This window comes from Rhinoraja longicauda, chromosome 14 (assembly GCF_053455715.1).
Source record: "Rhinoraja longicauda isolate Sanriku21f chromosome 14, sRhiLon1.1, whole genome shotgun sequence".
Classification (NCBI taxonomy): domain Eukaryota; kingdom Metazoa; phylum Chordata; class Chondrichthyes; order Rajiformes; family Arhynchobatidae; genus Rhinoraja; species Rhinoraja longicauda.
In genome coordinates, this window is record NC_135966.1 from 2828948 (window position 1) to 2842166 (window position 13219).

General features: G+C 46.9%; 1 protein-coding gene across 10 annotated transcripts in view; it reads left to right on the forward strand.

The window, feature by feature from the left end:
* Positions 1-13219, forward strand: part of LOC144600001 (teneurin-2-like) — a 1473402-nt gene that overhangs the window by 551772 nt on the left and 908411 nt on the right. For 9 of the 10 annotated variants that reach the window (XM_078411299.1, XM_078411301.1, XM_078411304.1 and 6 more), the window contains exon 3: positions 6303-6390. The exons of the other annotated variant lie outside the window; for it this stretch is intronic. The gene's annotated coding sequence lies outside the window, so the exon portion shown is untranslated. The remainder of the gene's footprint in view (positions 1-6302; positions 6391-13219) is intronic. 10 annotated transcript variants of the gene reach the window in all.

Consider the following 13219-nt stretch of genomic DNA (forward strand, 5'->3'; position numbering starts at 1 on the left):
GTTTGCTTTAGCAGTTGCAGTGGGAGATGACTGATTCTCCTCCATATACTGTGCGATTAAGCAGCTGATGGATCGTGAACACCAGAGTGCTGAGCTCCGAATCTACGTGGCAGCCCATGTGTGGAAGTCTCAGCAGCGCAGTCTTACATCCCAGGCAAACGGCGATCGACATCAGTGACAGATGTGGCCGCTTAATTTTAATAAAAACAACATTAAACCACACCATGCATGTGTGACTGACACACTGGTACGGTCAGTACGGGGGGAGTGGAGTGTGCTTTATGTAGTAAACTCTCTCTGCAAAATGGATCGGTGGAAATCGGCAGTAAATCTCATCGTAGCACTCAAATTTAGATTCCCAGAATTGGAACATCTGAGGGCAGGGCTTTGACTTTCAATAACGTGGGATTGATGTAATCAATTCCCCCCCCCCCCCCCCAAATCTTGCCCCTCCCCTCCCCCTCTCCTCTGTCAGTTTCTGAGGTACAGTGAAAAGCTTTTGTTGCGTGCTAACCAGTCAGCGGAAGGACAATGCATGATTACAATCCACAGTTTTAAGAGTGTGGGGTGATTGTACTCACCCACACCCCGATCCGTGACCATATCACCCCCGTCCTTTACAAACTCCACTGGCTCCCCATCCCCCAGAGAATCCAGTACAAAATCCTCCTCATGACCTACAAAGCCCTCCATAACCTGGCCCCATCCTACCTGACTGACCTCCTCCACAGGCACACTCCCACCTGCACACTCCGCTCTGCTGCTGCCAATCTCCTGTCCCCCCCCATCCGGACCAAACTCAGATCCTGGGGGGACAGGGTTTTCTCCATCGCTGCTCCCACCCTATGGAACTCACTACCCCAAACCGTCAGAGACTCCTCCTCACTCACCACATTCAAAACATCACTGAAGTCTCACCTGTTCAGCACTGCCTTCAACCACTGAAGGTCACCTCACCTTCTGTCTCCTTTCTCTGCTCGTTTACTTATTTATCTATTTATTCACTTCTCTATGTTCTAGTAATCCCTGTAAAGCGTCTTTGAGTGTTTGAAAAGCGCTATATAAATGTAATGCATTATTATTATTATTATTATTGTAGATCTGTTTCTGTGGCTAGCACGCAAATAGTTGCCTGGGTTGGCCGCCATCTATACCTACATCCATCTTCCACCTGTCACCCATTCCTCTGGCTTCATATTTCATGCCTCTTCTCTACTTCTCTCACAGGTTTTTGGCCTTTCACTTCCAACCTTTGTCCACCCACCTGCAAATCAAACGTACCTCACATCTATCCACCTGTCACTCGCCAGGCTTTGTCCCGCTCCCCACCTCTCCACCAGCTTTCTCCCTCCCTTCTCACAATCAGTCTGAAGAAGGGTCCCGTCCCAAAACGACAACCGTCAATGTTCACCAGAGATGCTGCCTGGCCCCGCTGAGTTATTCCAGCACTTTGTATCCTTTTTCAAAAAATTCCAATCTATTCTTTTACCTCACTGAATATAGTGATGTCAATTCCACCAATACATCTGGTGGCGCAGCGGTAGAGTTGCTGCCTCACAGCAACAGAGACCCGGGTTCCATCCTGACTCCGGGTCCTGTCTGCACGGAGTTTGAACGTTCTCCCCGTGACCAGCGTGGGTTTTCTCCGGGTGATCCGGTTTCCTCCCACACTCCAAAGACGTGCAGGTCTGTAGGTTAACTGTGTAGGGCAGTGTTGGTCGCGGGGATCGCTGGTCAATAGACAATAGGTGCAGGAGGAGGCCATTCGGCCCTTCGAGCCTGTACACATCGCCATTCAATGTGATCATGGCTGATCATTCTCGATCAGTACCCGTTCCTGCCTTCTCCCCATACCCCCTGACTCCGCTATCCTTAAGAGCTCTATCTAGCTCTCTCTTGAATGCATTCAGAGAATTGGCCTCCACTGCCTTCTGAGGCAGAGAATCCCACAGATTCACAACTCTCTGACTGAACTCTCTGTCGGCGTGGACTCGGTGGGCCGAAGGGCCTGTTTCCGTGCTGTATCTCTCTCTAAACTCTCTAAAATCAATAAATGTTTACTGTGTACTGCACTGCTTGCCAGGAACCTCTTTGCATTGCAAGCAGAAATAAATATTGTCCTCTGTGCCAAGTCTGAATTCTGAGAATCCTGCATCCTTTGACAAATCTAACATCCTCTGTAACATTATTGTGCCAAGATTTTTTTAATTTAATTTCCAATTCTTTTATTCCCATGCGTAATTAAAGATGTCTTGTTTAAATTTGTGGTTTGGTACTTTCACACTCCCATCAATGCAATAGTTCCTCGACATTAATGGCCCCAACCTTTCTTCAATCCTCTATCCTCCAGCAAACTTGGCTTCCCTCGATCACAACTTGGATTCTTTTCCCCTTTAGTTTAGTTTAGAGATACACAGCGTGGAAACAGGCCCTTCGGCCCTTCGAGTCTGCACTTGACCATCAACACCTGTTCACACCAGTTCCATGTTATCCCATTCTGACCGACATGTCCCAGTTACACTAGTTCCACCTGCTTGCGTTTGGCCCATATCCCTCCAAAGCTGTCCTATCTATATACCTGTCCAAATGTTTCTTAAATGTTGTGATAGTACCAGCCTCAACTACCTCCTCCGGCAACTCGTTCCACTCACCCACCACCCTTTGTGTAAAAAAACAACCTGCCCCTCAGTTATCTACAAATCTTTCCCCCCACAGCTTAACCCTATGTCGTATCTTTCATTCATTGTTCTTTATCTCTCTACATCATCGTCTATATCTCTCGTTTCCCTTATTTCCAACTAGTCTGAAGAAGGGTCCCGACCCGAAACGTCGCCCATTCCTTCTCTCCTGAGATGCTGCCTGTCCCGCTGAGTTACTCCAGCTTTCTGTGTCTACCTTCGGTTTGAAGCTATGTCCGCTGGTTCTCGATTCCACTGCTCTGGGTAAAAGACTCTGCGGACTCAACTTATGTATTCCTCTCACGATCTATTCCTTCCCCACAGTGGCACATTGGTAATGTATTGGCATCTGAGACGTGAGTGGAATAGATAGGGGGGAATGCACAGCATTCTCTTTAACCCAGGGTGGGGGAATCAGATGATACAAGCTGAAGTAGAGAGGAGAAATATTTAATAGGAACCTGAGGGGCTTTCACTCAGAGGGTCAGGAATGGGCTGCTGGAGGAAGTTAGTTGAAGCAGGTACCATAACAGCATTTAAAAGGCATTTAAAGGCAAAGGATAGGGAAGATTAAGAGGGATATGCGAGCATCTTGGTCAATATTGATGGGTAAGGCTGAAGGGCCTGTTTCCACATTGTGTGGCTGTACAACTTTATTTTTTAATGAGCTCAAACTCTGATCTTCCTTGCTTTGGTACGCTCAGTTCTACCCAACATTCAGATTCAGGGGCAGTTTCTTCCCGGCTGTTATCAGGCAACTGAACCGTCCTACCACAACCAGAGAGCAGTGCTGAACTACTATCATATCATATCATATATATACAGCCGGAAACAGGCCTTTTCGGCCCTCCAAGTCCATGCCGCCCAGTGATCCCCGTACATTAACACTATCCTACACCCACTAGGGACAATTTTTACATTTACCCAGCCAATTAACCTACATAACTGTACGTCTTTGGAGTGTGGGAGGAAACCGAAGATCTCGGAGAAACCCACGCAGGTCACGGGGAGAACGTACAAACTCCTTACAGTGCAGCACCCGTAGTCAGGATCGAACCCGAGTCTCCGGCGCTGCATTCGCTGTAAAGCAGCAACTCTACCGCTGCGCTACCGTGCCGCCTCATTGGTGACTATCTGCCTCATTGGTGACCCTCGGACTATCCTTGATCGGACTTGACTGGTTTTACCTTGCACTAAACGTTATTCCCTTATCGTGTATCTGTACACTGTAAATGGCTCGATTGTAATCATGTGCGGTCTTTCTGCTGACTGGTTAGCACACAACAAAAGCTTTTCACTGTACCAGGTGACAATAGACTAAAGTCAACTAAACTAAACCCATGTTAGGATCACTCGTAGTTAAATGTACTCTGGTAGTTGAGGACTAGTTTAGAGATATAGGGTGGAAACAGGCCCTTTGGCCCACTGAGTCTGCGCCGACCAGCGACCCCTGCACATTAACACCATCCTACACATTCTAGGGACAGTTTACACGTATTCACTTGTATATGTGCACATCTTTGGAGTGTGGGAGGAAACCGAAGATCTCGGAGAAAACCCACGCAGGTCACGGGAAGAACGTACAAACTCCGTACAGACGGTGCCCGTAGTCGGGATCGAACCCGGGTCTCCGGCGCTGCATTCGCTGTAAGGCAGCAACTCTACCGCTGCGCCACCGTGACGCGCATAATTCATCCATGAATCAGGGGCGGCACTATGAATGGTGGAGGATTTTATTTATTTATTCGTCCCACATCCTGTCAGATCATCAACTTAATTGAATGTCGTAGTGTGTCGATGTGGCCCTTGGCAGTGAAAAGTCAGCAAAGATCAGACTTTTTTAACATCTGAGCTCTTTGGCTGATTAGTGATACGGTAAAATGAGTAAGCCATCCCATAATGCTACCAGACCCAGTGAAAGATAGTCCATGTGTCCAGTTAAGTGATGGACCATCACGAATACCCTTCCTCATCTGGTTGCAAACGGCTTCAGATAATCAACCTTTTACTGAGAATAAGCTTGACCACAAAGACTAAAATCACCCTTTTTAATCCTTTGTGGACTTGCTTGAGATTTCTTCAGAGATTGGGTCAGCTGATAAGATTTTGTTCTGGGGTACACGTTGTGTGATTTAAGAAGTGCTCAGTAAACATGCATTGCTATTTCCAAATGATTTATAGAACTAATAACAGTTTGCTGTTGGTATTTTTACTACCCGCAATAAACCTCGCAGTATTTATGGAGATGCAAGCAAAACAGAGCGAAAATCGCAAATCTTTGGAAACTGAAACTCAGATATAAAACTATGAATATTGGAAAAAAAAAGCTCAGCAGGTCTAACAGCAACTATGGATGGAATAGAAAATGTAATAAAATGGCAGAGCGGATACTGGTTTTCTTACAAAGATACACTCAAAATGCTGGAATACCTCAGCGGGTCAGGCAGCATCTGTGGAGAACATGGATAGGTGACGTTTCACAGAGTGCTGGAGTAACTCAGCGGGTCAGGCAGCATCTGTGGAGAACATGGATAGGTGATGTTTCACAGAGTGCTGGAGTAACTCAGCGGGTCAGGCAGCATCTCTGGAGAACATGGATAGGTGACGTTTCACAGAGTGCTGGAGTAACTCAGCGGGTCAGGCAGCATCTCTGGAGAACATGGATAGGTGATGTTTTGGGTCGGGACCCATCTTCAGACTGACTATTTTTGGACTCTGAAGAAGGGTCCTGACCCAGTTCAGTTTAGTTTATTGTCACGTGTACGGAGGTACAGTGAAAAGCCAACCAGTCAGCGGAAAGTCAGATATAATCAGCCCACTAATCAAGGAGCGAAATTGTACAATTTTGCATTGACAAAATATTTCTCTAATATCCAAAGAAAGTTCTCAATAGGCTGTGGTACTGAACACATACGTCATTTATACAACACAGACCTGAAACGTCACCTATCCATGTTCTCCAGAGATGCTGCCTGACCTGCTGAGTTACTCCAGCACTCTGTGTCTATCTGTAGAAAGAGTAGCATTGTTAACGTTTTAGTTTCAGGATGGCTGCCCCTGACCCTTGGTTAGTGACTGACACGTTGACTTCCTCCAGCACTTTGTGTTTTGCTCGAGGTACCAGCACCTGCAGTTCCTTGTGATAAGGAGCCTTCCACTATTTCAGTTCCGTTTCATTGTAGTTTATTGTCACGTGTACCGAAGTACAGTGAAATGCTATTGTTGCGTGCTAACCAGTCAGCGGATAGACGATACATGATTAGATTTGAGCTATCCACAGTGTGCAGATATAGGATTTTGATGCTTTGGATAACTTCTTGCATTGTTGTTTGGCCTTGTAAGCTCACATGTCCATTGTCCATTGTCTCACATGTCACATGTCTGGGCCATGTTGTTTGGCCTTGTAAGCTCACATGGTTTGCAAGGCCACCAATTGGAAAACTGCAGAAACCTTAAATTAATTTTCTTTTCAGATGAAAACGCATTCTCACGTGCACAGAATAGGTGCTAAATACAATGCAAAAAGAAAATCCGTAATTCTCTGGCAGCAAGTTATTGTTAATAGCCCAACTAACCTTGAGGCCTGCGACTGAAAGCAAATCTCGTTATTGATGTTCCCTGCAGATGCTGAGAGTGGTAGTGCCATGAGAACATCGACCTGCGTTTGACTTGAGTTGCACCTTCAGCCACAACCAAACGGAGAGAATTCCAGGTAAGACCAAGGGAGCCGTGCTGGCAATTGTACCGTCTCCTTCACCAAATCATGGACTCCTTCAATGCAGTCTGATGATGTTGTCACTTGAACTGTCCTGGAAAGTCCAACAGCTTCAATGTCCTCTGCTTCTTTTATCGTGGTTGAATTATCGTAATGTTCCTTCGTTCAGTCTGGTTCACTTTTCACCGCACGACTGGTCAAAGGATAACTGCTTGCAAAAGATGTCAAATTTGTCCGCAACTTTTCCAGTGTTGTTATGCAAAGCTGTATTGAGTGTACAGGGCCCTAGTGAGGCCGCACCTGGAGTACTGTGTGCAGTTTTGGTCTCCAAATTTGAGGAAGGATATTCTTGCTATTGAGGGCGTGCAGCGTAGGTTTACTAGGTTAATTCCCGGAATGGCGGGACTGTCATATGTTGAAAGACTGGAGCGACTAGGCTTGTATACACTGGAATTTAGAAGGATGAGAGGGGATCTTATCGAAACGTGTAGGATTATTAAGGGGTTGGACACGTTAGAGGCAGGAAACGTGTTCCCAATGTTGGGGGAGTCCAGAACAAAGGGCCACAGTTTAAGAATAAGGGGTAGGCCATTTAGAACGGATATGAGGAAAAACTTTTTCAGTCAGAGAGTTGTAAATCTGTGGTATTCTCTGCCTCAGAAGGCAGTGGAGGTCAATTCTCTGAATGCATTCAAGAGAGAGCTGGATAGAGCTCTTAAGGATAGCGGAGTCAGGGGGTATGGGGAGAAGGCAGGAACGGGGTACTGATTGAGAATGATCAGCCATGAATGGCGGTGCTGGCTCGAAGGGCCGAATGGCCTCCTCCTGCGTCTATTGTCTATTGTGCTGCACTACACTCTCAGACTAGTGGGAGAATCTAGGACCAGAGGCCACAGCCTCAAAATGAAAGGATGTTCCTTTAGGAAGGAGATGCGTAGAAATTTCTTTAGTCAGAGGGCGGTGAATCTGTGTGCCACAGACGGCTGTGGAGGCCAATTCTCTGGATATTTTTAAGGCAGAGATCGATAGATTCTTGATTGGTACGGGTGTCAGGGGTTATAGGGAGATGGCAGGAGAATGGGGTTAGGAGGGAGAGAAGGTCAGCTATGATTGAATGGCGGTGTAGACTTGATGGGCTGAATGGCCTAATTCTGCTCTGATCACTTATGAGCTTATAACCGCAGGTGACCAATGAGATAACCTGGTGCAGGGGGGAGTTTTTGTGTCTTTTCAAACCCGATTTCAACTTTGATTCTCAATGTCGATGGAAGACCTCACTCCACAATGAGTTGCTGAATTAAGAACAGAACAGAGGAAGTGATGATTTTAAGAGACGCCATTGCTTTAAGACATTGGTTGACGATTGGGCGGCACGGTAGCGCAGCGGTAGAGTTGCTGCTTTACAGCGAATGCAGCGCCGGAGACCCAGGTTCGATCCTGACTACGGGTGCTGCACTGTAAGGAGTTTGTACGTTCTCCCCGTGACCTGCGTGGGTTTTCTCCGAGATCTTCGGTTTCCTCCCACACTCCAAAGACGTACAGTTATGTAGGTTAATTGGCTGGGTAAATGTGAAAATTGTCCCTAGTGGGTGTAGGATAGTGTTAATGTGCGGGGATCACTGGGCGGCACGGACTTGGAGGGCCGAAAAGGCCTGTTTCCGGCTGTATATATATGATATGATATGATGATCAGTAGTTATGACTGCCCCAGCAACTCAGCAGGACAGGCAGCATCTCTGGAGAGAAGGAATCGGTGGCGTTTCAGGATGTTTCAAAGTACCTGCCTGTCCCACTGAGTTACTCCAGCGCTTTGTGTCTATCCTCGGTGTAAACCACCATCTGCAGTTCCTTTCCGCACATTTTGCCCGCTCCAGTGTGAAATCTCCTCAATGTATGCCGACTTTGAAGAAGTTCTCCTCCTCTCTCTGACGAGAGTTCTGTACCACCCTCTCTCACTGCTCCCCCTCAGTGATTCGGTATCTCTCTGCATCACTGTCCATATCACTCGTTTCCCTTTCCCCCGACTCTCGGTCTGAAGAAGGGTCTCGACCCGAAACCTCACCCGTTCCTTCTCTCCGGAGATGCTACCTGTCCCCGCTGAGTTACTCCAGCATTTTGTGTCTCTCTTTGGGGTAAACCAGCACCTGCAGTTCCTTCCTGCCTAGTTACGACTTCCCTTTCCTTCACTCAGCTTATAATATTTTAGATTTATTCACAAAATGCTGGAGTAACTCAGCAGGTCAGGCAGCATCTCGGGAGAGAAGGAATGGGTGACGTTTCGGGTCGAGACCCTTCTTCAGACTGAAGAAGGGTCTCGACCCGAAACGTCACCCATTCCTTCTCTCCCGAGATGCTGCCTGACCTGCTGAGTTACTCTAGCATTTTGTGAATAAATCGATTTGTACCAGCATCTGCAGTTATTTTCTTATACTTATAATATTTTAGATTTAGAGATACAGCGCAGAAACAGGCCCTTCCGGCCCACCAGGTCCGCGCCGACCAGCGATCCCCGCACACTAACACCATCCTTCACACACTGGGGACAATGTTTACATTTACCAAGCCAATTAACCTACAAACCTGCACGTCTTTGGAGTGTGGGAGGAAACCGAAGATCTCGGAGAAAACCCACGCAGGTCACGGGGAGAACGTACAAACTCCGTACAGACAGCGCCTGTAGTCGGGATCGAACCCGGGTCTCTGGCGCTGCATTCACTGTAAGGCGGCAACTCTACCGCTTCGCCACCGTGACATCTCTTTATATTAACACTTGGGGAGAAGATGGAAAATGATTTGATCCGTTTGGAATTCTACAAACAACATTAGGGGATCATTTGCCGTCTTTGAATTCCCATCAACTCAGTTAAACAGTAAATTTGGACACTGGGATTATTACATTTAGTGTGTACCATTGTGCTACTTTCTTTTGGACTTTAAATATGATTTTCAATGCAGAAAGCAGTGAGGTAGATATTATCTCACAAGGTCAGGCAGCATCTCGGGAGAGAAGGAATGAATGACATTTCAGGTCGAGACCCTTCTTCAGACCTGTATGAAGAAGGGTCTCGACCCGAAACGTCACCCATTCCTTCTCTCCCGAGATGCTGCCTGACCTGCTGAGTTACTCCAGCATTTTGTGAATTAAAACCTTCGATTTGTACCAGCATCTGCAGTTATCTTCGTATACTAGATATCATCTCACCTCTCCCTGAAAGATGTGATAAGGGAAAACCTTTGCAAGACTGAAAGATTGCTGACTGATCAATGGGAAATGATGTGGTCCATTGTGCATCTCTGCTCGGTTCAGATTAGTGTTGATGTTGAGTCAATTGTCCATGATGTGAGATTCACTGGTACCTGAGCACACACCACTGTGGTTTCACAGCTCCCTGTAGAGTAACCTCAATGTTTGTATTGAGTCTGGTCACACAGGGTTATTTGATGTATGAGAGAGGAATATTTTCCACTTCTCAATCTGTGGTTTAGTTTCGAGACATATGAAGAAAGACTGGATAGACTCGGCTTGTACTCTCTGGAATTTAGAAGATTGAGGGGGGATCTTATAGAAACTTACAAAATTCTTAAGGGGTTGGACAGGCTAGATGCAGGAAGATTGTTCCCGATGTTGGGGAAGTCCAGAACCAGGGGTCACAGCTTAAGGATAAGGGGGAAGTCTTTTAGGACCGAGATGAGAAAACAATTCTTCACACAGAGAGTGGTGAGTCTGTGGAATTCTCTGCCACAGAAGGTAGTTGAGGCCAGTTCATTGGCTATATTTAAGAGGGAGTTAGATGTGGCCCTTGTGGCTAAAGGGATCAGGGGGTATGGAGAGAAGGCAGGTGCAGGTTACTGAGCTGGATGATCAGCTATGATCATATTGAAAGGCTCTAAGGGCCGAATGGCCTACTCGTGCACCTATTTTCTATGTTTCTATGTTTCTATGACACTGCGCGACAACAGGCCCTTCGGCCCACCGAGTCCGCACCGACCAGCAAAAACTTGTACATACCCCACACACTGGGGACAATTTACAATCTTTACCGAAGCCAGTTCACCGACAAACCTGTATGTCTTTGGAGCGTGGGAGGAAACCGGATCACCCGGAGAAAACCATTGCGGTTCAACCTCCGTACAGACAGCGCCATTGTCAGGTTCAAACCCGGGTCTCTGGCGCTGTAAGGCAGCAACTCTACCGCTGCGCCACCATGCATTGTCCATGTTCCTAAGCATTGTGATACAGCCTTCGTGACAATAGGGTGGCGCGCTGGCACAGCGGTAGAGTTGCTGCCTTGCTATGCCAAAGACCCGGGTTCAATCCTGACTACGGGTGCTGTCTGTACGTTTAAGTGTTCATTGTCACTAATGCGTTCTCCCGGTGACCATGTGGGTTTTGTCCGGGTGCTCCGGTTTCCTCCTGCACTCCGAAGACGTGCAGGTCTGTAGGTTAGTTGGCCTTGGTAAAATAGGATAGTGTTAGTGTAGGGGGCAATCACAGGTCAGTGTGGACTCGGTGGGCCGAAGGGCCTGTTTTGGTGCTGTATCTCTAAAGTCTAATCTGCCAAGCCAGGCAGAAATTTTACAATGATAATACCTCACTATATCTTTCTATCGTTCAGGGATTAAATCTGAAGTTACTGCTTTTGTAACTGTATAATTTACCATTTAGATCTATTTATGCATCAAATCCTTAAATATTGTAGAACACAGTTTAGTTGGAAAAACATCGAGGTTTAGGTTTACGGACATACAAGGAACTGCTGGCATCTTGTGTTGATCACAAAGTGCTGGAGTAACTCAGTGGGTCAAGCAACATCATTGGAGAACATGGATAGGTGACTTGACTGCCTGTCCCGCTGAGTTACTCCAGCACTCTGTGAAACGTCACCCATCCATGTTCTCCACAGATGCTGCCTGACCCGCTGAGTTACTCCAGCACTCTGTGAAACGTCACCTATCCATGTTCTCCAGAGATGCTGCCTGACCCGCTGAGTTACTCCAGCACTTTGTGTCTTATTTTTGCAGAATGTAGTTTCTCAGCATGAGGGCAGAACAGTTCCAGAGCAAAAGTCCAATGTCCAGATTGAGATAGGTTGGTAAATGGAGACTGTACCCTAACGTGTTAGGGATAAATGTTGTCAAGCTGGAAAGGGTACAGAGAAGATTTACGATGATGTTGCCAGGACTAGAGGGTGTGAGCTATAGGCAGAGGTTGAGTAGGCTGGGACCCTATTCCTTTTAGCGCAGGAGGATGAGGGGTGATCTTATTGAGGTGAATAAGATCATGAGGGGAATAGATCGGGTAGATGCACAAAGATTCTTGCACAGTGTAGTTGAATCGAGGCCCAGAGGACATAGGCTTATGGCGAAGGGGAAAAGATTTAAGAGGAATCTGAAGGGTAGCTTTTTCATACAAAGGGTGGTGGGTGTATGGAACAAGCTGCCAGTTGAGGCTGGGACTATCCCAACTTTTAAGAAGCAGTTAGACAGGTACATGTGTAAGAAGGAACTGCAGATGCTGTTTTAAACCGAAGAAAGACACAAAATGCTGGAGTAACTCAGTGGGACAGGCAGCATCTCTGGAGAGAAGGAATGGGTGATGTTTCAAGTCGAGACCCTTCTTCAGACTGGTTAGCGTCATTTCCCTTATCCCTAACGTCTCGACCAGAAACGTCACCCATTCCTTCACCCCAGAGATGCTGCCTGTCCCTCTGAGTTACTCCAGGTTTTTGTGTCTATAGACAGGTACATGGATAGGACAGGTTTGTAGGGATATGGACCAAATGCTGGCAGGTGGGACTAGTGTAGCTGGGACATGTTGGCCGGTGTGGGCTGAAGGGCCTGTTTTCACGCTGCATCACTCCGTGACTCTAATGTCAGAAGCCTGATGACAGAGGGGAAGAAGCTGTTCGTGAGTCCGGTGGTGCGCGCTTTCAAGCTTCTAATTTGCCGTTGAGTCTGTCCATGCGGCACGGTGGCGCAGCGGTAAAGTTGCTGCCTTACAGCAAATGCAGCGCCAGAGACTCAGGTTCGATCCTGACTACGGGCGCCGTCTGTACGGAGTTTGTATGTTCTCCCCGTGACCTGCGTGGGTTTTCTCAGAGAGCTTCGGTTTCCTCCCACACTCCAAAGTCGTGCAGGTTTGTAGGTTAATTGACTGGGTAAATGTAAAAATTGTCCCTAGTGGGTGTGGGATAGTGTTAGTGTGTGGGGATCGCTGGGCGGCGCGGACCCGGTGGGCCGAAGGGCCTGTTTCCGCGCTGTATCTCTAAAAAATCTAAAATCCACAAGTTCGCAAAGCGTTGGATGAATAAGAATGGGAAACTAAAGGCGGCGTAATTGCAATAAGTGCGGCATGCAAAGAGCAAAAGCTGAATATAGATGAGGGCAAGCACGCTGAGTGTGACATTTTATGCCGATGGACCGGTAAGTGATTGGATACGAGCTGTTTAAATACTGATTAGGATGGTGATTTGGTGACAATGAGCCTCAAGTTTGACACGTTGGCAGAAGAAAGCTATTTTCTGTCAGTGGGTATCGAGAACAGAGTTGGCAGGATATTTGTTGGATGTTGGTGGGACATTAGGCTTCAGTTGATTTTGTCGAAAAATTGCAAAAGCAACCTTCATGGAAATTCGCAGTCATTAGGAGAGCAAAGTAAATAAATTGCTGCAATCCAGCATCTGCTCACCAAGACTTGTGTTGATCATCATCTGACAAATTAACTCAAACCACAGGAAATCTTGCTTTGGGGTCATTTAAGTAAACTGAAGTTAAGAGGACAGATCGGAACAATAGGAAAGAAAACACGAAAGTGGTAACAGCATCA